The sequence below is a fragment of the Ambystoma mexicanum genome, chromosome 4p (genome assembly GCF_040938575.1).
Source record: "Ambystoma mexicanum isolate Mex_15411 chromosome 4p, UKY_AmexF1_1, whole genome shotgun sequence".
Taxonomy (NCBI): domain Eukaryota; kingdom Metazoa; phylum Chordata; class Amphibia; order Caudata; family Ambystomatidae; genus Ambystoma; species Ambystoma mexicanum.
The window spans coordinates 1,064,978,883-1,065,000,915 of NC_090927.1; the positions used below are offsets into that span (position 1 = coordinate 1,064,978,883).

Below are 22,033 nucleotides of genomic sequence, written 5' to 3' on the forward strand. Positions count from 1 at the left end.
CTTAAAATTAGAAATATCACATCACAACAGTTAATATCCTTTAGTTGTTAAAACTGAGAAGCTCTTTTTCTATATGTTTGCACACGCTAACCAATTCAAATATAAGGGGTTTATGCGTACTTTGCATCATTCTCGCCCATAAGAATTGAAGACTATCCTCATAATCAATGTTTACAAATTTCATCAATCGATTAGTTCTCATTGATTTAAAGTGAGGACAATCAAGAATGAGGTGTTTCATAGTTTCGATGGGCTCGTCGCATAAAGGGAAACGACATTTACTTTGGTTGATTTTCTCTTTATCGTTCCAATTTGAGGTTCTTTCCCTAGTGTGATATAGGTTAAACCTCTACAATATGTACACGTTTCTAGCGTGATTGCATGGAAATAAAACGTGATCAAATCTTGGGATACGTTGTTTAACATATGCGCCATATTCTTTGTACAATTTGTAAGTAGTTATTCTTTCTATTGTTAGATGCCAGTCCTGTTCAAAAAGCTTCTTTTTAGCATAACCTGGACGCTGGTGAACATCTTCAATGGTAATACACAGGTCATTCAATAGATTTTGCATTTTAAGGTGGTATTGGGTGAAAGAAGCCGATGTTGAAAAGTCCAACATGCTTTTTATATCTTCATATTATGAGTTCTTTGGTGGGAAATGAATTTTTGCATAGCAAGATAATTGTCTCCATTTCCAATGTCCAGATAATGCCACAAGCCCAAACTCATGACGTATTACTGCATTTGGTACGGACATTGGAAAATGCATTGCAGATTTTACTAGTGACCCCTGCATAGAATCTAGAATTGCACTCAAGTCGCATAAACACATGTCAAAGGAGTACAAGATGACACTTTCAATTTTTAATGTCAAAAAAATCAATCATCAGTGAAAATTTACAGTATTTCGCACAGATCCTTCTTAGTTGGGACAGAAGGGGTTGCGTCTTATTTTTTATTAATACTGTCCATGCTTTGATTGAGTTTTGTGCTGAAAGATTATATCCCAGATGAATTGCGCTGGTAATGCTTGAGATTTGAGTATTCATAATCTGCCATTGGTATCCCTTACTGTTTTGTTTAGTGGCAAATTTCATGATGGCTGTTTTTGCAGGATTTGGAGTCAGATTGTGCGCAACTGCAAATTCCTCAAAAAGTAGAAGCTTTGTTTGCAACCCAGCCGGAGTAGGATCGAAGACGATAATATCATCTGTGAACGCTACCCATTTCAGGCGCAACGAGCCAATTTTGACAGAGAACAGGTTTGTGTGATCCCATTGTTTGTCAAGATCAGAAAGGTACAGATTAAAAAATGTTGCCGCAAGATTGCAGCCTTGCTTAAGACCAATCGATGTTCTGATTGGCTTGGTAGTTCTGCCATCAACTGTGATTTTAATTTTGTAGGAAGTGTTGGTGTGAAGTTTGATAAACCAATATAATAGTACCATAGGAATTCGCATGTTCTTCATCTTATTCCACAAAAGATTTCATACGACATTGTCAAATGCTGATGACATATCTATCATGGCTATATAAACTGGATAGGAATTATTTCCATTTGTACCCGCTATCATATGAGCCATAATAGCAGCATTCAAAGAGGTGCTCATACCCTTCTTGAAGCCTGTTTGATATTTCGAGTAAAGGTTGTTGTTCTCAATACATTTTTCAATTTAGAAGCAGAACTGCAAACAGTTTGGCATCCGTATCAATTAGGGAAATGGGCCGATAATTCTGTGGTAAGGTAGGGACGCCCTTTTTGAATATTGGTACAATATTTGCTGTGGACCATGATGGAGGAATGCTTCCTGTATTGATGATGGCATTGAATTTCATTTTCAAAATTCCTGCCCAAAACTCAGGATCAGCTTTGTAAAGGCAGGGTGGAAGGCCATCGGGACCTGCTGCTTTAGAATAAGATATTCGTGAGATGGCCCATTTGAGATCTTCCATTGACCATTCCAAGTGGGCGATCTTACTATAACACAGAAGTACGTCTGGCTCAGATTCAAATTTTATTGGAAGATGAAATTTAGCTGTGATATAGTCATGCCATGCATGCTCAGATATACAGTTGGACATAGCCATCTGTCACGACCTGTGACCCAGAACCCCACTGGCATGGTCACATGCCAGGTAGGGTTAGGGCTTGGGGTTTATTTGGGGCCCCAAGGGCCTTGAATTTCTACCAGGGACTCACCTGGAGACAGTCCTGGCCCTTTGGTGCCAGGCTCATATTTGGAATGGGACTTGAAGGGACTACTTTTTGTGTGGAGGCCTGCAGCCAACATGGAGACATCCGCACAGTCTAGTCCCTACGAACCAGACTCTGCAGTGCAGTGTTTTAGGGTGTGGTAGCCCGGACTACTTTACCTGGACTACTTTACAGGGTAGGCTATATACACACCCAAGCTAAAGAACGTGCTTTGCATTATTCTGCAGCCAGCAGCATAACGCTCACAGTGTTCGTAGACCAGCACCTGGCGTTCCTGGAATCGCGGACCTGCAGAGGAGACAAAAGAACATCATTAGCAGTTCCAGCTTACCTGCCGTCTTCCATCCTCCGATCTCGGCTGCTTGCGGCCTTCCATCCCGCTGGCAGCATTTTCAGGACATCGCGCCTGCACCAGAACGAAGCACCTGGAGGGGAGAGAAAAAGGGACGTTAATCAGGTTGCTCACGGCAATCAAAGCAGCAACCAAAACCTCCTCACCTGGCTGGGCATATCTTGGCCGATTACGCTTGGGAAATCACCGCACGCCCAGAAAGACCATCGTAACCTGAAAAGGAACAAAGAATACAGGTTAGCCCAAAAAGACATTAGCGCGCCGCACCTACCTTTCTTCATACACTCCACGTCCATAAATCCCGGCAGTAGCCGAACTCAAGCAGCGCACCCAGCGAACCTCTGCATACCTAAGGGAAAACAATCAGGGAAAGACATTAATACCCCTAAGGAAAAGCAAAGGCCCTCAGAGACTGCTATAATCAAACTCCTCTCTTTAAAGACACTTGAATGGGTTGGCACCAGTGAAGTTAACTCGGCCGCTTCAACCCGCAGAAAATTACGTGCCCCTGCGCAAAAAGCAGGACGGAGTGCACGCCAGACACCATAACAAGGCCCACCTGCCATAGAAGACATCATCCCGAATTGAGTACATCTGGGGGGGATCCGGCAACCAGGGCATACAGGCGTCCCCGTGGATACCAGGTTAGCGTAACACCATCACAACACTTTTATTTTCACTTTTAATTGTGCGCCAAATTGTTCAGGTATTATGTGACAATATTGATCTTATTAAGTCACAGTTCTCTCTGTTGTATTTGAGAATACAAGTGTGTCTGAGATTCTGCTTATATACCTTCAGGATTTGTATCCGCATATTCAACAATACAGTACTCCCAGGACATTTGTCTTGTGTTGTCTCGGTGCCTTATTTTTCCCTCTTTTTAAAAGCTTGCATTTGGAATCAAAAGGATGGGGATGATCTTTCTTAATGTACCTTTTCCTAAAATGAATGAGTGCATTATTAATCAGTTTGAAGTGCCAATTATTTAATGTCCTTTCTATTTTGGCGGTTTCGTGTTCTAGCAATCGCATTTTTTGCGAAACATACCTGACGAATTGCTGGCACAGACCCTGACTCCATCTAATGGATACTTGGGGGCGATCAATCTCCACTAAAGCCAAAGCTGGCTCAATCGTCAGAAATTCGCACTCCAGTTTCAGAGTACAGGAGGTTCATGCATGGTCACTAGATAGAATCTGACTAGTGAGAAGAGATGAGGTAAGTAGGGATAGAGATCGAGTAACATATATGAAGTCGATCGTCGATGTTTTGGTTCCACGAATCCATGTAATTTGTGAATTCATATCGTTATTCCCAACCATATCCAAATCCCAATCAGATAGTAGCTCTCTAAATTTCGCTCCCCTTCCGCGTGATAGATGGGAGGTTTTTAATGTTCCAAACTCACTGGGGTCTCTACAATCGCAATTGAAATCACCACCTATGATGATCTCAATTGATTGATGTTGGCTGGATCTGTTTTTAAGGCAATCATCAAGTTCATCCAGCATTACATCAATCGCAACACAAACTGGATTTGACGAGTTAATATCCACGAGTACGCCCAGTAAACTTGCTGATTCCCATATCCACTTTGAATAAAAGTTAACAGAATTATTAATTGCAATTGCGAGCCCACCAGATGATGCCTTGTAGAGACCGCTTTGCAGGCATATAATACGTGGTAAACCCTGGTATTGTAAAGGAGCCCATTTTCATTGTTTCCTGCAGTAATAGGATTGTGGGTTGGTTTTTAGAGGAAAGTGAAGAGTACCAACCCATGAAGTTAACGAAGCCACATGTATTCCACGAGAGGACATTTAGTACAGTGTTTTCCAGATGCTATGAGGCAGAAGGAGAGGTTTTGGGCCCCAAAATAGCAGTAAGCATTGGTTCGAGCCATGGGATACCTTTTGTTGTAGCTACACGATTCAATAACACATGTAAGTCACGATCAATATTGGAATCGGGTTTTTGAACGAACTCTCCTGTCGCTGCCATCTCAGCAACAGCAGGGTTAATAAATACCAAGAAGTCATCGGCGGTTGATTCAAATTAAAAAAGTAGATAGGTTGAATCCCTGATTTTTTAACTCAGCTCGGTTAAACCAGAGAAATTTCAAAATGGTCTCAGAGCTCAAGTAGCATATAGCTCTGAAGTTGTTAGTCTGAGCCATAGAAACTCTCAGTATATCCTCTGATTTAACCATTCTCAATTGGGGGATTCGTGAGAATAAGGCCAAAATAAATGATCGATTAATGCGCTTCCCAGCAGTAGAGATCTTGTCTCCCTCTAGACCAATGAGGTAGAGTTCATTATCCACATCTGATGGTTTCTCAAACATTTTCTCTTCAAAACCATCATAGAAGGCTTTCCTCACTGTTTCAAGTATGTCGTGATGGGAATTCGCTGCAGGTGGGGTTTCAAGGATTTTCTCTTCAATTCGGGAAGGAGGCATAACTTCCACCCTAACCATCTGAGGTGGATGGGATGGTAACGCCTTAGTTAGTATTTCAGAATTAAGAGAACCATCATATATAGCTTTCCTCAATGTTTCAAGTGTGTCCTGTTGGGACTTCCCTAGGTCCTTGCTGTTATTTTCCGGAAGAGATCTACTTAGTGCTGGCCCATGTATGAAAATGTGATTAGGAGCAAATGTGGTTTTTGCCGCTTCACTATCAAATAGAGAGTTAATCCTGGGAGAGACAATGGGTCCCATGACGGACTCATTGACTAGTGGGGAGACCTTGCCCTTACCATTTATCATACTTGGGGTACTGGCATTACTTTGGCCGGGCATATTGTCAAGTTTGGTTACCTTGCCCTTACCATTTATCATACTTGACGTATTGGGATTACTGAGGTCATTTTTATTTAAATCTGTCTCTGAGCAAGATGGTGCCTCAGTGCATACGGCACTATATGATTTTCTCGGGGGGAGATTGGGCTCGTTATTAGTTTTGGGGTCGTTGTTAGTTATAGGATGTTCGAGTGTAACATCTCTTCTAATCGTCAACGTCTACCGGAAATCGGAAAATAGCTGTTCAAATTTGGTTTAGAATTTTGGATAGTTACAGTTTCAATCCCTTTACCTTCTGTTGCGGAAGCACTTGTTTCACAAATAGTCAGAGGAGTTTTGACAAGTTTGTTGAGAGGAGCAGACTTAGTAGTTATCGATTTTACAGATTCCATTATTTTTTTGGAAGTAGATTCAATCTTTTTAATTCTAGGTGCTATTTTTGATTTCAGTCTTGGGGTCGGTATAAGTACCTCCTGACTTTCTTTCGACAATTGGTGTAAGTCAATGCTTTCCTCATCAGATATTACTATCACTGTTTCCTGTCCTTCAGTGTGAAAAGCGTCAGATGACAGGGATACAGGATTGTTAACCTCATTATTGGTATTCTTTTTAGCCAAAGCTTCCTTTCTCCTCTTGGCATATCTTTTCACTGCTCTCAAGTGAATCTTTTTTGCACGACATGACAACAAAGAAAAGTTCTCGTCTGAGTATGAACATTCCTGTTCCTTCTGATACTGCTTGTTAAGTACTTTCACCAAGGTCGAGGGGCTATCAGGAGAATCGACCGGTTGGACTAACTTGGCTAATTGGTAGGAAAATGTTAGGTTCATTGCCTCTACTGATGCTTTAAGTTCTTTTATTTCATGATTGCAATTGCACAGCGCGGAGGCAAGGGGGGTGACTGAAGGCTGGGTAAGGAGAGGCCATGCCTCATGACAAGATTGGGTACCTTTTTCAAATCGAACTGGAACAGGGTTAGTGGGGGGATGTCATGATTCCTGCCCCTCATGACCCCAGCCCTCCAAGATGTCAGACTGGAACCAGGTCACGATCACCTACATGGCCCTCAAGGGCCTCTCCATCCCTCCAAAGACCCACTTGGAGTCAGACTTGGCGCTTGTGGCACCAGACTCATTCACGCCCATAGGATAACATTGGGGATTGGACTTGTAGTGCATTGTTGGGGACAAGATGGATGCCCTCACATATTTCGGTTCCCAGAACTGCATGTGCAGTCTAGTCTTTTGGGTGTGGTTCAACCCAGAGACACCTGGGATATCCAGAGACTATTTAAGCCACACCCAGGCTGAGATACATGCTTTGTGTTTTCTGCACCTGCAGCGTGACACTCACCGTGTTTGGATCGGTCTCCAGTAGGCCTGCATCTTTCTTCTGCGCTCAGCTCCTGCAAGAACAAGAACACCGTTAGGAACAGCCTTACCTTGCGACGCTTCTGCCCATCATTCATCGCTCCTTCTGTTCTGCGGGCATCTTCGGCAGTGTCATTCCCATCCCGGCACGCCGCTTCCTAAGGAAAAGGGAAAAGAACAGAAAAAAGGCATTAGTAATCATTCTGCAAATCTTTGCTTATTTTTAAATACTGTACGAGCTTCAAACGCTTACCTGAATCCCAGCTGCTCTGGGGGAACTCTGTCTCCGGAACTTCTCATCCATCTGCAAGAGGGAAAAGACACTCCAGGTTAGCGTGGAAAGAACTAGAAGCGCCGTATACCGCGCTTACCCACTGCATTTGTTCTTCATAACTGGCATCCACGCTGAAAACAGCGCGGCACCTAAAAGACACAGAAAAAGAACTCAGTTCAATGCAAATACGAAAGGGGTGCATCGTGCATCGCGCTCTCACCTTCAGTGCTACTCATCTCAGCAGCACGCCGCCATCCCCGGACGCCGGCCATCATCTAAGGAAGGAAAGGAATGAAGTTAGAGAACTGTTCAAAAGACTCATTATACTTACCTGTCAGACTCTTGCCAGTGAAGTAACTAGGCAGTAACGAGCCTGCATCAATCAACGCACCCCTGCCCTGAAAGCAGGATGGAGAGCACACTATCCAAGAAAACAAGGTGATCTGTGGATCAAAGGGAAGGGTTGGACCGCGGGGAAGAAGGGGTTCAAGCACACAGAGACAATAGGGAGTTAAACTCTACCAATCCTGTGTTTCAGGCCCAGTCTCCAGTCGAATAGCCTCCAAGGAAGGGTTCAAGGTCGTAAGAGGTCAGAACAGGCTGAGTGACGTCCCTGTGGATACCAGGTGGGCATTACAGGGGATTTGATGGAGGTTGGCCATTGATAGATCTTATAGTATCAGCAGCGATTATAAACCCTTCTATCTTGTCCATTTGGGAGCACAAATGATGCAAGGTCACTTTTACATCCTTCAGTTCCAAATGGGTCAAGTCATGTCCCTTGTCCAGTAAATCAAGTATTTTAATAATCACTGGAAAGGTGCATGGAGATCGCAGATCTTTCTCAACAGTATCGGTAGGCCCCCTGACAGTGCAATTTGAGAAGGCTTGATGAATACATCAGCCGAGTCAGAAGAATATGATAGACGCGGTGGCGGCAATTCATGATTGATATCTTGATGGGAGTCCCTGTGGGGCTCATTTACAAAGCTTCGGTTACATGATGGTTGATGATTTACCAGGTGATTCACTTTTGAAGAGCCAAAGGCAAGCAGAATTAACATGCTGATATGATGAAATGGGGGTAGATGGAAGACTCGCTTCAGTAGCATGTATTGTGGCTACATGCGAGGCAGGACTTGTACAACCCCTAATCTCCCCAGGATTACCTGAAGTCAGACCATCTAGGACAGCAGGTTCGATATAGGATATGCGGCCTCGGCAAACGAGCGAGTCAATGCTATTTATTGTGAGTGCAATTGTGCCCAATTCATTGCACCGACCACTCCGCAAGCCGCCTGCCATGTTCACAAATGGAGGAGATTTTCCAAAATTATTCAACAATGGACAGATTAACAATGGGTTAAACTAGCAGTATTCAAACGTACATGTGAGCAAAAGCGAGACAAGTATGCAGTATGGAAAAAAAGGAGAAGAAGACAACTCACCCTACAGTGTTCGACTTGAACACCTACTCACTTTTCCCCTTTTGAACACCGGGGGAATATTTTAGGTGTAAATAGCGCAGCACAACACCGAAACAGAACAGTGAACAGCAAACAGTACTTTTGTTGTACTTCTCGGTGCGCGCGCGGTGCGCTGGTAAATGGGAATATAAGGAAAGGAAATGAGCATCACACAACCAGGAGGCGGGTCCACAGTTCAGGAAACACCTTAGGCAAGATAGAAACAAACAACGTGTTAAAGACCAGCTTACTAATGGATAACAAAGTAACACAGGCACACGCAGTTATACTGGTCTCCAAAGTAACACGGGGCACACGCAGTAACCTCCTTAGATGCTTGACGAGGCCAGGCAAAGCTGTGTTGCAGTTAAAGACGTCCTCCAAGGGGGAAGCAAATACGTTGCCTCAGACAAATTCACTTCAAAGCACAAAGTTCAGATGTTAGGCACAAAAACTGGCATGAGTTCACTACAGCAAACCGTACTTTTGCTGTACTTCTCCGTGCGCTAGGGGTGTATACACAAGTAGTACAGCAGACTGGCCACAGATATGATGAAAGTCCAATGCCCTTGTGTAATTGTCTGTCACACCGATCCATCCTTCCAAGTCCATGGAAAGAGGAAGCAGGAGTGGCATATGCTTGTGGACCCCAAGCCACAAACACGAGACAAGCTTGTATGGGCCCAGCTGGAACACACAGTGGATGCTTTCAAAAGCCACAAAGCACCCCACCGTCACATGAATGCACAATAGACAAACAATATTATGAAAATAAAAAGAAATGGTCATATACGACCCGGGAGGCGGGGAGGGCACCCAGGAGGGGAGGTACAGGGTACACCTCTACACCCGCATGCAATGATGTTGAGATTATACAAAAACCTCTATGGGCTCAAAGCCTGCACGGCCCGACCTGTGTGGAAGATAAGTCATCGTCCTACTCGCCCTCTGGATGGAAATCAGAAGGTGGATGTGGCACAGTTGCCTGACCACGCCTATCCTCAGCTTGCCCCTCCATGGCAGCAAGCATGCAGGTCTGGTAAGTCTGGTCCTGTGTGGCAATGGCACATAGGTCAGCATGCAGCACCTCACGTGATACGCATGCTTCCTCTTGCAAGGTAGCACATGTAACACAGAGATCTGCCTGCATGTCCTCACATGACATCTGGAGCACCTCCCGGCATGCACCTAGCCAAGATGGTGTTCTCAAGCTGCTCCAACCTAATTTCTGACCACTGCCTCTGGGTCATGTTGAGCACACCCAGAGTAGATCTGAGGGATTGGTGTTCTTCCCTCAGGGCCTCCCTGTGTGCCTATGCCGGAGCAGGAAGTGCTTCGCGCAGAGACACCATTTCAGCCCAGCGTGCCCTTTTTGAGGCTGCCATGCCCAGCCTGAGTGAGCGGCCCGTGGACTGCGCTGCCTGCTGCTATAACTCCACCTGCTTATTAGAGGGGAACACGGATTGGGCCACACGTTCCATGCCTTGAGCGATCTTATATAGCTGCCCCCTGTCGCTGTGAACGGGCATACATGGATTGCTTCCACTCAGTATACTGGCCGTGCACCACCACGGTATAGCATGGCCATTGCGTTGCTGAACATTACACCTGCGGGACCCAAGGAGCCGTGGTCCTTGCTGGATTAGCACCGCCCGCGGCTGCAGGATTACATCCCTCCATTGATATGATGCCCCGGGACATTAGCAACTGGTGTGGAGTGTGACTGTGCGTCCAGGACCACCACAGGCGGACCTTCCAACACTGTCTGGCCCCTCAGTGCAGGTGTCGCGGACAGAAGATCATCTACATTAGGATCACTCACCGGCGACGAATGGACATGATGTGCATCCAACTCAACATTTTGCTCAGAGTGATTATCAGAACTTGACTGATTGCCAGCCCTGGACACGATGGTCTGGAGCACAAGTGGGTTCTCGTGGTCTACCATCCCATAACCCCCACTTGTGCCGGGTTGCTGATGTAAAAGCAACCATGTGTCTGGATGACATCACCATCCTCTGGCTCCATTGCGTCATCACCTGTAACGTGAACAAAAGAAACAGGAGTACACATGTCAGCAGCACATAACCCACACACACATAGACATCACATCGACAGCCAACACATGAAGCAGACATGCCACACACAACTCAAAATCCGGCATGCATCCAGTGGCATTGACATGCAAGGGCATCCCGAAAGCAGAAATTGATGCGTGTAAATTGCGAAGCCTACACATCTACTGAATGTAGTATATCAGCTCCATCACACACCACCTCTGGCAGGCACATATCACAGGCAGAAATGACAGATGGCAACAAAGAGATGGCACGTTGCATAAGCATGTTTGAACAGCCAAATGGCCACATCGGCAAGTGAATCAAAACACACCATGACACACGTAATATGCATGTACACATGCATCACTAAATCATCATCACCAATATAGCTACATCCATACTGCACGGTAGTGCACCTTCAGGATTGTGCCTGTTGAACATAACGGGCGCAATGCTGAAATCTCAGCAGCATTTACGTAAAATAACGACATATTAGTTATTCAACAAAAATGCTGCTGAAAACACGTGTAAATCAACACTTCCACACACACCTAAGTAAATAGCTGCAATGTTGCACTACACAATGTTGATGCTGCTTGCATATGTATATGTGAAAGTGTTCAAATACACCCGTGTTCATATACACCTCTATGGTGTATATGAAGAGCATCCTATTCAGCAAAGCAAGCAGCTTCAATGCTGCTTACTTTGATGTATGTGAAAGTGTACACATACACACATGCAGGCAGCTCCACAGAAATTACAACCCGATTGGCAGGCTATAATCAATCTGCGGCCTATACCAGTTAGGTCAATCTGCGGGCTATACTATCAGCTTTGCTATACACCTGCTAGTGTGTTCCAATACAGAGTACATATGTCACAGGATGCACCTGTGCTAGTGCGTTTCATAACAGTGAAGGGATGAAAATCTGAACATACCTGCCAGGTCACTTTGACATTGCAGCAGTGAGTAGCTATGTAGAACGGTGTAACATGGCTCAGAGGTGGGTGGGTGCAGTGCAGAACATGTGTACATTACCAACAATCTACATCAACAAGTACATTTTGATGTCAATCACTAAACATGAGGGCAGTGTAAGGGCAAGTTCAGCCATCATGTGCAATGTGCATGCAGTGGGTTGCATGGCTAAAGCTAACCCCCCGGCCCCCTTAGTGAAAATGCAGGGAGGCATTGCATGGCAATGAAAAGTTTGACCAGAGAACTGTGTATTGGCAAACAGTGTTGGCTAGCGTTAATTGCATCATCTCAGTCAGCTGACACCACAGCAGATGAGAATGGGACAGTAAGCAGGACACATGATGAACCCTCAGTAGTACACCCATTCATGCAGACGGCACTACACCAGTTGAACAGAGTCAGGGGGCCTGCAACAGGGGGACACCTGTGCCCCACACAGACAATGACACCCTAAACATGTGCGTTAAGCAGGACTGAGCCAGAGTGAGCATGGAATGGATGACCAAATGCCATGATACGTATGTAATCCTGGACACATACTATACTGATCATCCTACCAAGGACACATAGGGGCATGCATGGAATGCACATGGAGCATGAATGGGCAATCATTTCCCTGGGGAGCATCTGCCATCTGCACAGTCAGAGTGAGACACCCTGCATCAAGGACAAAGGATGTACCCCACTGTATGTGTCTGGCAGGTTCGTAGGGGAAGTGTGCATGCTCACAGGAGCATGGAACAGGCCATTGCAGCAGTCCAACATGTTACCCACCAGTGCCATGGTGAAATTGAGGTGCGGGGGGGCGGAGGGGCAAGGAAGCATGCCGCATGGAGTACACGCATGCAGGCTGAACACACATGCACGTCAGTCATGCAATGACATAGTCCGAGTGCTGAGTGGAAAGACACCACAGGCTACATGCAGACAGGTCAGTGAGCTGGAACATGGACCAGAGGGGCAGCCGGGTGACTAGCATGTGAGTAGGGTGCATGTGTGGTGATGAGGACAGTCCCTGTCTGATTCACATGTCCAGCATGCATCGCAACAGGCATGCATTAGTGAAGCATTGCATGACTCGCACATGAGAATCAAGTACACATAGCATGTAGTGGCAGTCAAGCACAAGGCATCACACAAGCAAACCACACATGGACTGGACAAACACGCAACAACACTCACTGGACGGAGCATCATAATCCTGCATCTCTCCCGCTCCTTCGACCAATTCTGCCGGGATGATCTCTGCAGTGATCACCTCATGCGGAGTGAGTTCTTCCTCCTCAGGTGGTGGCCCACTGCCAGTCACCCGAGTCATGGCCTAATTGGAGGCACCCTTTTCCTTAGCACAGTGTTGGAGGTCATCCCAACGCTTTTTGCAGTCCTAAGCTGTGCACACCTCATATCCGAATGCACTAACACCATCCGCAACATGCTTCCAGTGTTCCCAACGCTGGGCAGGCGTAGTATGGCAATTTGGGCACACTAGCATATTGCGTTCGTGTTCCGACACGTAGCCCACAAGGAAGTCCAGCTCCTGCTCGCCGAAAGGCTTCTTCCTCGACATGCTGGAGGCCGGAGCCATGTCTGGGGTCCCAGCCTCTTGCGCAGGGGCAACCTTCCTCCTCTTGGGCAGTGGTACGGACCCTGACTGGCAAATGCCACACTGATCAGTAGGATCAGTCGGACCAAGGGAGTGGCAGGAGAAACTAGGACAGAAGCCCTGACTTGCGTCATTGGCTGCTGGGTGCTCTCGACAGGACCCAGTGCAGCAACAGCCGCTGTGCCAAGGTCTGTGACCGAGACTGTCCTGGCTGGCAGACTCACAGCCAGGGTGGTGTTGGCTGCATCTGCCCATGCAGTTGCCAACACCCGGCTGCTCAGGGCAGCAGATGACAACACTGCCCCAGGGACATGTGCTTCGGTCAGAGCATCCCTGCGCACACATTGCTTGTGCCTCCTGTCCACCTGAATTCAGCCTGGAAGTCCTCAGGTGCCAACGCATCATGCGCTGGCCGACCCTGAGCCTGGGTGGTGGTCGCCACAGCTGCACCTGCAGCTACCACTACCGTTGGGCCCGTGGCAGTAGATGAAACTGACTGCTGGGTCACATGCGTGCCAGTGTCAAATGCAAGAGCTGCATCTCCCGGAGCCACGGGCGTGGTGGCATAACTGCACCTACATGTGGCAGAACATCCTGCCGAAGTGGCACACCCCTGCCTCTTCCCCCTCTGCAGCCACCCTGGCCACCCTGGACTCCCCCCTACTCCCTGGTCAACCCAGCCACGTCCCTGACCACGCCCACCACATGGAAGACGCCCAACTGAGGCGCCCCTCACTTTTCGTTGCCTCCCAACCATGGCACAGATGTACTAGTACCAATGGGAGGTGTACATGACAATTGTCCTGGGCAATTGGGGTGAAGGGGGTGGGGTATGTGATGTATACAGCACTCCTGTACCCCTGCAAGGCTGTATGTGACCCCTGTGAGAAAATGACTGGTCACGCAACGCTCAGGCACCCCAAATCTGCAATAAAACCATGCACGCAACCCGCGGTAGCCCACGTGTGTGGAATTAACCTCCCGCAGTACGCAGTGGCACCCAGGGACACAAAATAAACGTACCCGTGGGACACGCAGGCTACCATGACCTCGAAAATGGGTATGCGATACACAGGGGGCCCCGCAGTGGGAAAAATAGCGTGCGCGACTCACCGTCTGACTAGCATGGGAAAGAAAAACACGTGTAGGCAAGACCCCCGCTAAAAGAAGAGGTACGTCCTCGATCCGCTGAGAGTGATAGCGCGTGAAACAACAAGAAGTAGAAACACACGCGTCGGTCTCCACGAAAAGCATGTACAGCGAACTGCTGGCCCGCGCTCACCTTTAACCCATACCGAGGGAAACTCCCACGCGCGCCACATCACTTACACGCTTAAGCCCTTTCCTCAAATTACACACATTCACACGCCGATGTGCAGTTTTTGCACATGCGGATGTACTCTGCACCTGTGACGATCACGTCACTTACGCGCTTAGGCCCTTTCCTCAAATTAGAAGCTGACCATTTTCCTGCCCCCCAGAACACCGAGCAGCCTCCCACAAGCCATCTGCTGCTGCCTGCTGGCCACGTGCCCTGCTATTTGGTGCCTCCACATCAGCCATCTGCAGGGGTCCAGTTGCTGTGACCACCCCTTGTGGAACAGAAGACTCCCAACTGCTGTTCCTTTGCTCCAGAGCCCAGCCCAGGACCCACTTGCCCACCCACACCGGCCTCGGGGTTGCCATGTCGAGGCAAACACCATCTGAGACCCCTGGCAACCCCCAGCCAGAGAGGCAGAGGGCTGTCAGCATCTCAGCCGGAGAAGTTGTCATCCTGGTGGATCAAGTCCTGGGGCATTATGATGCCCTCTTCAGACGACCGTGCGCCAACAAGACAGGACGGAAGAGGACCTGGTCGGACATTGTGGCTGCCACCAACGCGCCGGGGATGGCAACCCGCGACTTGAAACACATCCAGAAGCGTGGGAGGACTACAGGTCCAGGATCCTCATGAAGGCCCAGCGCCTCTTGCATGCAGCGGATGCAGGGGTGCGCTAGGTCCAACTTACCATCGACCAGATGAGGGTCCTGGAACGCATCAACCCAGTGCTTCACCACCGGGTCCTAGAGAGGCAGACCCATCTGGAGCAGAGCAGTGAGTGTCTGGCCTATCCCATTCCACACTGTGCAGGTTGAGTGTGGCAGGAGTGTGCAGCTTGGACATATGTCTGACATGGCCCATGTATGGATGTCTGTGTGCAGGGACAGGCCCGTGCTGCATGTGTGACAAGTCATGTGTGGTGCACATCAGTGATGTATGTATTCCGATGCATGGTGCACAACTGCATGTGTTGATGCACGCATGTTTGGATGTCTGGGTGTGTACTATGCCATGTTTGTTGTGTGACACATGGATGCTGGCCCCACCTTCATGTAAGTGCACAGTGTACATGTGCGTTTGTCTGTTTGGCATGTGTGTGACGGTGAGAAGACATGGATGCATGTGTCCTGGACATCTGGGTACCTGATTGGCAGATGTGACATAGTTGCCGATGATTGCACTGTGACAGGTGGTGGAGATCTACAGATGCATGTCTGTCTGGTGGCGTGTGTGCATGTGTTCGGCACTCCCCATGTTGCTTGTGATGTCATGCCAACCTTTGGATGTTCATGCAGTTGCGTGTGTATGGATGCTGATGCCTGCTGCACAATTCCTGTTAATTTGTGCATGTGTATGGGCTCAAATGACTTGGGTCTTGGGAGTGTGATGCCATCTGTGATGCCTGATACTGACACTCATGTGCAACTGTCATGTGTGTATCAGACCATTGTACAGTGCCCTGATGCCTGTGTTCTATCTCTCCCTGTCTGCAGCGTTGACTGATGAAGAGGGCGGAGATGGTGCTGTGGAGCACAGCGGCAGGGATGCCACTGCCAGCCGGTGATGCAAGACCCAGCACCCCCCCAGGTAATCATATCTTCTGGGAGTGAGGAGTCTGGTGCCACGTCTCGATGGCCGCAGCTGCCGAGGGAAGATCCAAGGGGCGGAGGTGGACTCCTCAGCAGCAGAAGGGGCAGATGAGCCCCCACAGGGGCCTATGGAGGAAGAAAGCACAGAGTCATCCAGGTTGGTGGGGGGTTTGGTTGAGGAGAAGGCCGTGACAGCCCTGCATTTGGGGCCTGGAAGGGGGATTCCATTGGTGCAAGTGGTGCAGTCCAGGGGTAGGGACAGGAGGCAGCACAGGCCGCCATGGAGGTGCCTGTGTGTAATCCTGTCCCCGATCCTGTGACTGCATCAGCCAGCACCAGCAGGGATGCCTTCTGCCAAACCCGTTTTCAGGGAGGGGATGCGCGAACAACAACTGACCTTCCTCTTCCTGCGGACATGGCAATCCGTGACCGGATTGAGCCTTTCCTAGCTGGGTTGGCGTTGCGCGCACGTGGTATTCAGGATGACGTGCAGGGTTCTCGTCAGGGCAATGCACGTCATTTCGAATACCTGTTTGGGTGAGTCAATCTACTAGGATAGGTCGTCGGCACTGGATTCCTCCGTGTGGTGGAGGTTCTTGCTACCGCCTCCACAACGGAACACCCTATGTGCCAGTCGTCCTCCGTGCTGTCTTCCCGCCCAAGTATCACCTGGGCCAGCGGCCAGGCTGGTAGAGAACACATCCCTGCCACAGTCGGGAGTCGGAGTCCAGCAGGGGTGGCCACCCCACCAACTGGACCCCAGAAAATGGAGGACGTGCAGGCATCAACAAGCAGGGCATGTGCATGACGGCACCGGGGATTCCATCAGCCTGGATGCCATCGTCGTGCCAGAGGCAGTTGCATTGGAGGAAGCAGCAGGCTCAGCGTGGGAGGCATCATGGCTCGTGGGCCATCAACATCCTGGGGGCAGGCATCAACCCGAGGGGCAGGAGGACCCAGGACTGGGAGTGTCTTCCATGTGGCAGCGGTTGGGCCAGCAGATAGATGCAGAGCGGAGGTGGGCCGAGAGGGCACGGCTCAGGTTGGCCATGGCGGATAACTCCATGAACTCGGGCTTTGAGGCGGGCTGAGTGCCTCGAGGCAACTCACAGGGAGTTGGTGGATGCCATAGCTGCATCCCTGCGAGACCTTGAGGCCAGGGAACAGGCCCACCGCTGGAACATCGACATCGAGATTGATGATGCCCTGGCCCGGAACATCATCAAGTGAGTCGTGGAACTGGCCCGCCGCCTTTGTACATAGTTCCTTAGACACAGGTTTCCTTTTATTTTTTTATTTTTTGGAGTGCCTGGACTTTGCACCACCTTATTGTACAGTTATGTTTTTTATTGGTTTTTGTATATGTATTCTTTCTTCTGGGGAGCATGGACCCTTGTGACTTTCTTTGTAAATAATTGCAGACATGGACATACTTTCTTTATTTTCTTGGACCCATGGAGTAATGTTTTTTTTTATTTTGACCTTTGGGTTTCGTTTCTTGGACATTGGCGATGGACCACCTTTTATTTGGCTTTTCATGGTGTCACTTTTTTCTTGGATTTGATTTTTTTTTTCATACTGACCCTGAATAATTTCCATTTTCATGTGTGCTTTTGGTTTTGAGTTTGCGTGTTACATTTAATACATTTTTTGGATCTATATTATTTGTGTAGTCTTCTCTCATTGGTTTTGTGCATTTCTCTATGAGTATCGGCTCTACCATGTGTTGCCACTGTGTGGCTCAGTAGGACATTTATTCATGGGCATGCTAGTTCTTTTCAGACTCTCATGCCGTGGGTAATTTACTAGGGAGAGGGTGCAGTGGATGGGTGCGCGTTTGAACTGGGGTCTTGGGGGGTGGAATTTTGGTTGGCATTAGGGCCATGGGTCTGTACTGTTATGACGTGGTGTTTGGGGGGACATGTGTCGGGGCCTGGTGGCAGGTGCCCATCACTGGTGGGGGACATGTGTCGGGGCCTGCTGGCAGGTTGCTGTCAATGGGGGTGGGGTGGGGGGGCATGAGTCGGGGCCTGCTGGCGGGTGCCCATCACTGGTGGGGGGAGATGAGTAGGGGCCTGCTGGCAGGTGCCCGTCACTGGTGGGGGGACAAGTGTCAGGGACTGTTGGCAGGTTGCTGTCACTGGTGGGGGGACATGTGTCGGGGCCTGCTGGCAGGTTGCCATCAATGGTGGTGGGGTGGGGGGACATGAGTCGGAGCCTGCTGGCAGGTGCCCGTCACTGGTGGGGGGACATGTGTTGGGGCCTGCTGGCAGGTTGCCGTCAATGGGGGTGGGGTGGAGGGGCATGAGTCGGGGCCTGCTGGCAGGTGCCCGTCACTGGTGGGGGGACATGAGTCGGGGCCTGCTGGCAGGTGCCCGTCACTGGTGGGGGGACATGTGTCAGGGCCTGTTGGCAGGTTGCTGTCACTGGTGGGGGGACATGTGTCGGGGCCTGCTGGCAGGTTGCCATCAATGGTAATGGGGTGGAGGGACATGAGTCGGGGCCTGCTGGCAGGTGCCCGTCACTGGTGGGGGGACATGTGTCAAGGTCTGCTGGCAGGTTGCCGTCAATGGGGGTGGGGTGGGGAGACATGAGTCGGGGCCTTCTGGCAGGTGCCTGTCACTGGTTGGGGACATGTGTCAGGGTCTGCTGGCAGGCTGTTGTCACTGGTGGAGGACATGTCGGGCCTGCTGGCAGGTTGGCATCAATGGTGGTGGGGTGGGGGGACATGAGTCGGGGCCTGCTGGCAGGTGCCCGTCACTGGTGGGGGGACATGTGTCAGGGCCTGCTGGCAGGTTGCCGTCAATGGGGGTGGGGGAACGTGAGTCAGCGCCTGCTGGCAGGTGCCCGTCACTGGTGGGGGGACATGAGTTGGGGCCTGCTGGCAGGTGCCCGTCACTGGTGGGGGGACATGTGTTGGGGCCTGCTGGCAGGTTGCCTTCAATGGGGGTGAGGTGGGGGGCATGAGCCGGGGCCTACTGGCAGGTTGCCATCACTGGTGGGGGGACATGTATCGGGGCCTGCTGGCAGGTGCCCGTCACTGGTGGGGGGCACATGAGTTGGGGCTCACAAGTGCATGGTGCCATGTGGGCTGGCTGCGGGGCATGGTCAGGGGAGTAGGGTGGTCCCCTGTGGTGTGGACTAGCTGTGGGCCATGGTCAGGGGTGTAGGGTGGTCCCCTGTGGTGTGGGCTGCCTGCAGGGCATGGGGGGTAGGGTAGGGCATACCCAGCAGGGCCCACACTGCACAATTGGGACCCATACCCTGGAATACACTTACCCTGCTTCTGCCAGTGAAATCGCATGAAAAGCTCACTCGCATACCCCAGTATACACGTACCCTGCTCCCGCCAGCGAAATCGTGTGAAAAACGTACTTGCGTACCACGGAATACATGTACCCGGCTGCCGCCAGCGAAATCGGATAAAAAGCTAATTCGTGTACCCCTGGAATACACATACCCCGCTCCCGCCAGTGAAATCGTGTGGACAGCTCACTCGCGTACCCCCAGATTCCTGCACCAGTGTGGTGAGGAGCCACATGCACCCCCTGCAGGCAGCCCACACCACAGGCCCCCCCACACCCCTGACCATGCCCCACAGGCAGCCCACACCACAGGGGACCACCCTGCTACCCTGACCATGCTCCGCAGCCAGCCCATCACCCCTGATCATGACCCGCAGGCAGCCCACACCACAGGGGGGACTTTTTCCATGAAATGTGCCTGGCACAGGCGGGGTACGCGTATTGAAGGGGGTGCGCAAGTTGGTTGTCACGCAGACTACGCATAATGAAGGGGGTGCGTAGGGAGATTTGCGCACGTTTTGGCTGCCGTGAGCAGGGTACGTGTATTCCAGGGGGTGCGCAAGTACATTTTCACGCATTTTGGCTGCCGTGAGTGGGGTACGTGTAGTTTTTCACGCGATTACAGTGTAGGGGGCCTGTAAGCTGGTCCAGGGTTAGCGCAACCCTTTGCGCCATATTGGGTATTTCTATAGCTTTTTCTTGCGCAAGGGGCGTTCTTGGGGGCGTAACTGGCGCTGCTGGATGTTCGCTGCGCCACGGCTGCAAATGGCTTGGGAAATCCATGAATATGCGGTGTGCCAGAATCCTGTTTGGTGCATACGGCTGGCGCACGCTCCCTCTCTGTGCTGCCCCCGTGCGCTACTTCTGCACTAAATTCTATTAATTACCCCCTCTGTCTGCTCCTTATATAACCAGTACATTTCTGGAACTTATCTTTCCTTTTTTTTCATTTTGTCCACCCTCTTTCCTCAGAACAATCATCTGCATTTTTCCTCAGCAGACATGCATTTTTGACTGAAAAAATGTTGTGATTCAAAATTTGCAACATTACTATTTTGGCATCAACCATCATTTGCTTACAGCAGTATCACAAAGAAGTGGTGAGTCACAGTTAAACCCATTATTTCTAACAGGTTGAATACTTACAGCAATAGGTTTATACTGAAACAAGTCCTTGTAAATTTATTTTATTACTTTGTCAACCACCAACAGTGAACAAATCTTCCTTTTGGGTTTGAATTTTGACCTATTATGTATACATTGTTTCCTTTATTAACTCCATATCTCGTGAAGAACCATTCACACAACAGAATGGTGAAACACGTGTCGAGAGAATAAATGAGAGTACTACAAGGTGTGATGAAACACCAATGAGAGACTTTAATTACAATCTGAAACTATTTCACTTTGAGAAGTATTATTATGGAACTCTGCTTACAACTACAAAATGATATGCATTTGGAAAATCCATTCATACAATAAGTGTGAAGTAACACTATTTGTAAAATTGAACACTCGGAACAATTAAAAAAGCACCAGCTCATCTTTTGATCTCATTTTTTGTTAAACTTCTTGTTTCTAATACTTGACACACTAGCAAGTTACTAGAATTTGTTTCCACAAATTGATTGATTTTTTAGGCTAGCGCATTGAGAACTAATCCCAATATTTTCTTTTGTATGATTATAAAATAGTGTGGCAGCCACACTCGATTGGGAAAATTCTCTGCTTGACAACCACCCCTAGAGTAAACAGAAGAAGGAGTCGCCAAGGGCTAGCTCTGTTTGGCTGCATCTCTAATTATTACAAGATCAAATGTGACCCAACCAGTCTCTAGGGTCCAAGTAGACCATGGGGGCAGTGCAGTGTCAACAGTACCTTATTCAGTTCTTCATGGGCTGACGCATCAGACCCAGCATATAATAATGATGCGAGCTAATCAGGTTCAGTTCGGGTACGTGGGCACGTAGGATCGTAGAGGCCCTGGCAGCAAGCAGATGTAGTGCAGGGGGGAATCGGGGTGCTCTGTGCAGTTGATCTGCGGCGGTGCAATGTTTCAGGTTGAGGCAGTCCCAGGAATGCTTTGCAGTTGGCCAAGCAGAGTCAGGCTTTAGCCCCTGGAAGGAGTCGGCGAGTGACGCTCCAGCAGTTGAGTAGGCGGACGACAGTTGTCAAAGTGGTGATTGAGGGTGCATCGATGTGCTATCAATTAGGCAGCATTTTTAAGGCTAGCTGTAGTGAGCCTTAGTTGTAACCCCTGGTTAGAGTCAGCTAGTAACCCTCCAGAGATTCGGTTCAGGTTCCAGCATTGAGCAGTCACGTTGGGCCTAACAGGTGATGTGCTTCGTTTAGATGCAGTGCAATAGTCTGCAAGTTGGAGGAACGCAATCACCGGCACTTTACCTATTGTTCAGCATGCAGGGAACACAGAGCAACCAGTTTGGTGCAAGAGAACAGGAGCTTTGGATGGTCTGGCACTCCGGTTGCTGTGAGGCCTTTGCAAAGGATTTGAGGATAGAATGCTTCATATTAAGGTCTGCTCTTCTGGCACAGAAGATCCATTGCAGAGTGGTTGGTCCTAGTCGACAGCACTGGTCACTCCCGAAGTTCCCTGGGAGTGGTTAGGGGACAGATCCTTGATGAACTGAGGGAATTCTACTGAAGGAGTGCAATACTCCTTCCTTTAAAGA

The 22,033-nt window shown here is 49.2% G+C and overlaps 1 protein-coding gene across 1 annotated transcript in view; it reads left to right on the plus strand.

Annotated features, from left to right (window-relative positions):
* The window catches only part of LOC138453629 (amine sulfotransferase-like), a 438,834-nt gene that overhangs the window by 73,613 nt on the left and 343,188 nt on the right, over positions 1-22,033 (plus strand). Inside the window, exon 2 of the mRNA XM_069606655.1 lies at positions 1,118-1,265. The gene's annotated coding sequence lies outside the window, so the exon portion shown is untranslated. The remainder of the gene's footprint in view (positions 1-1,117; positions 1,266-22,033) is intronic.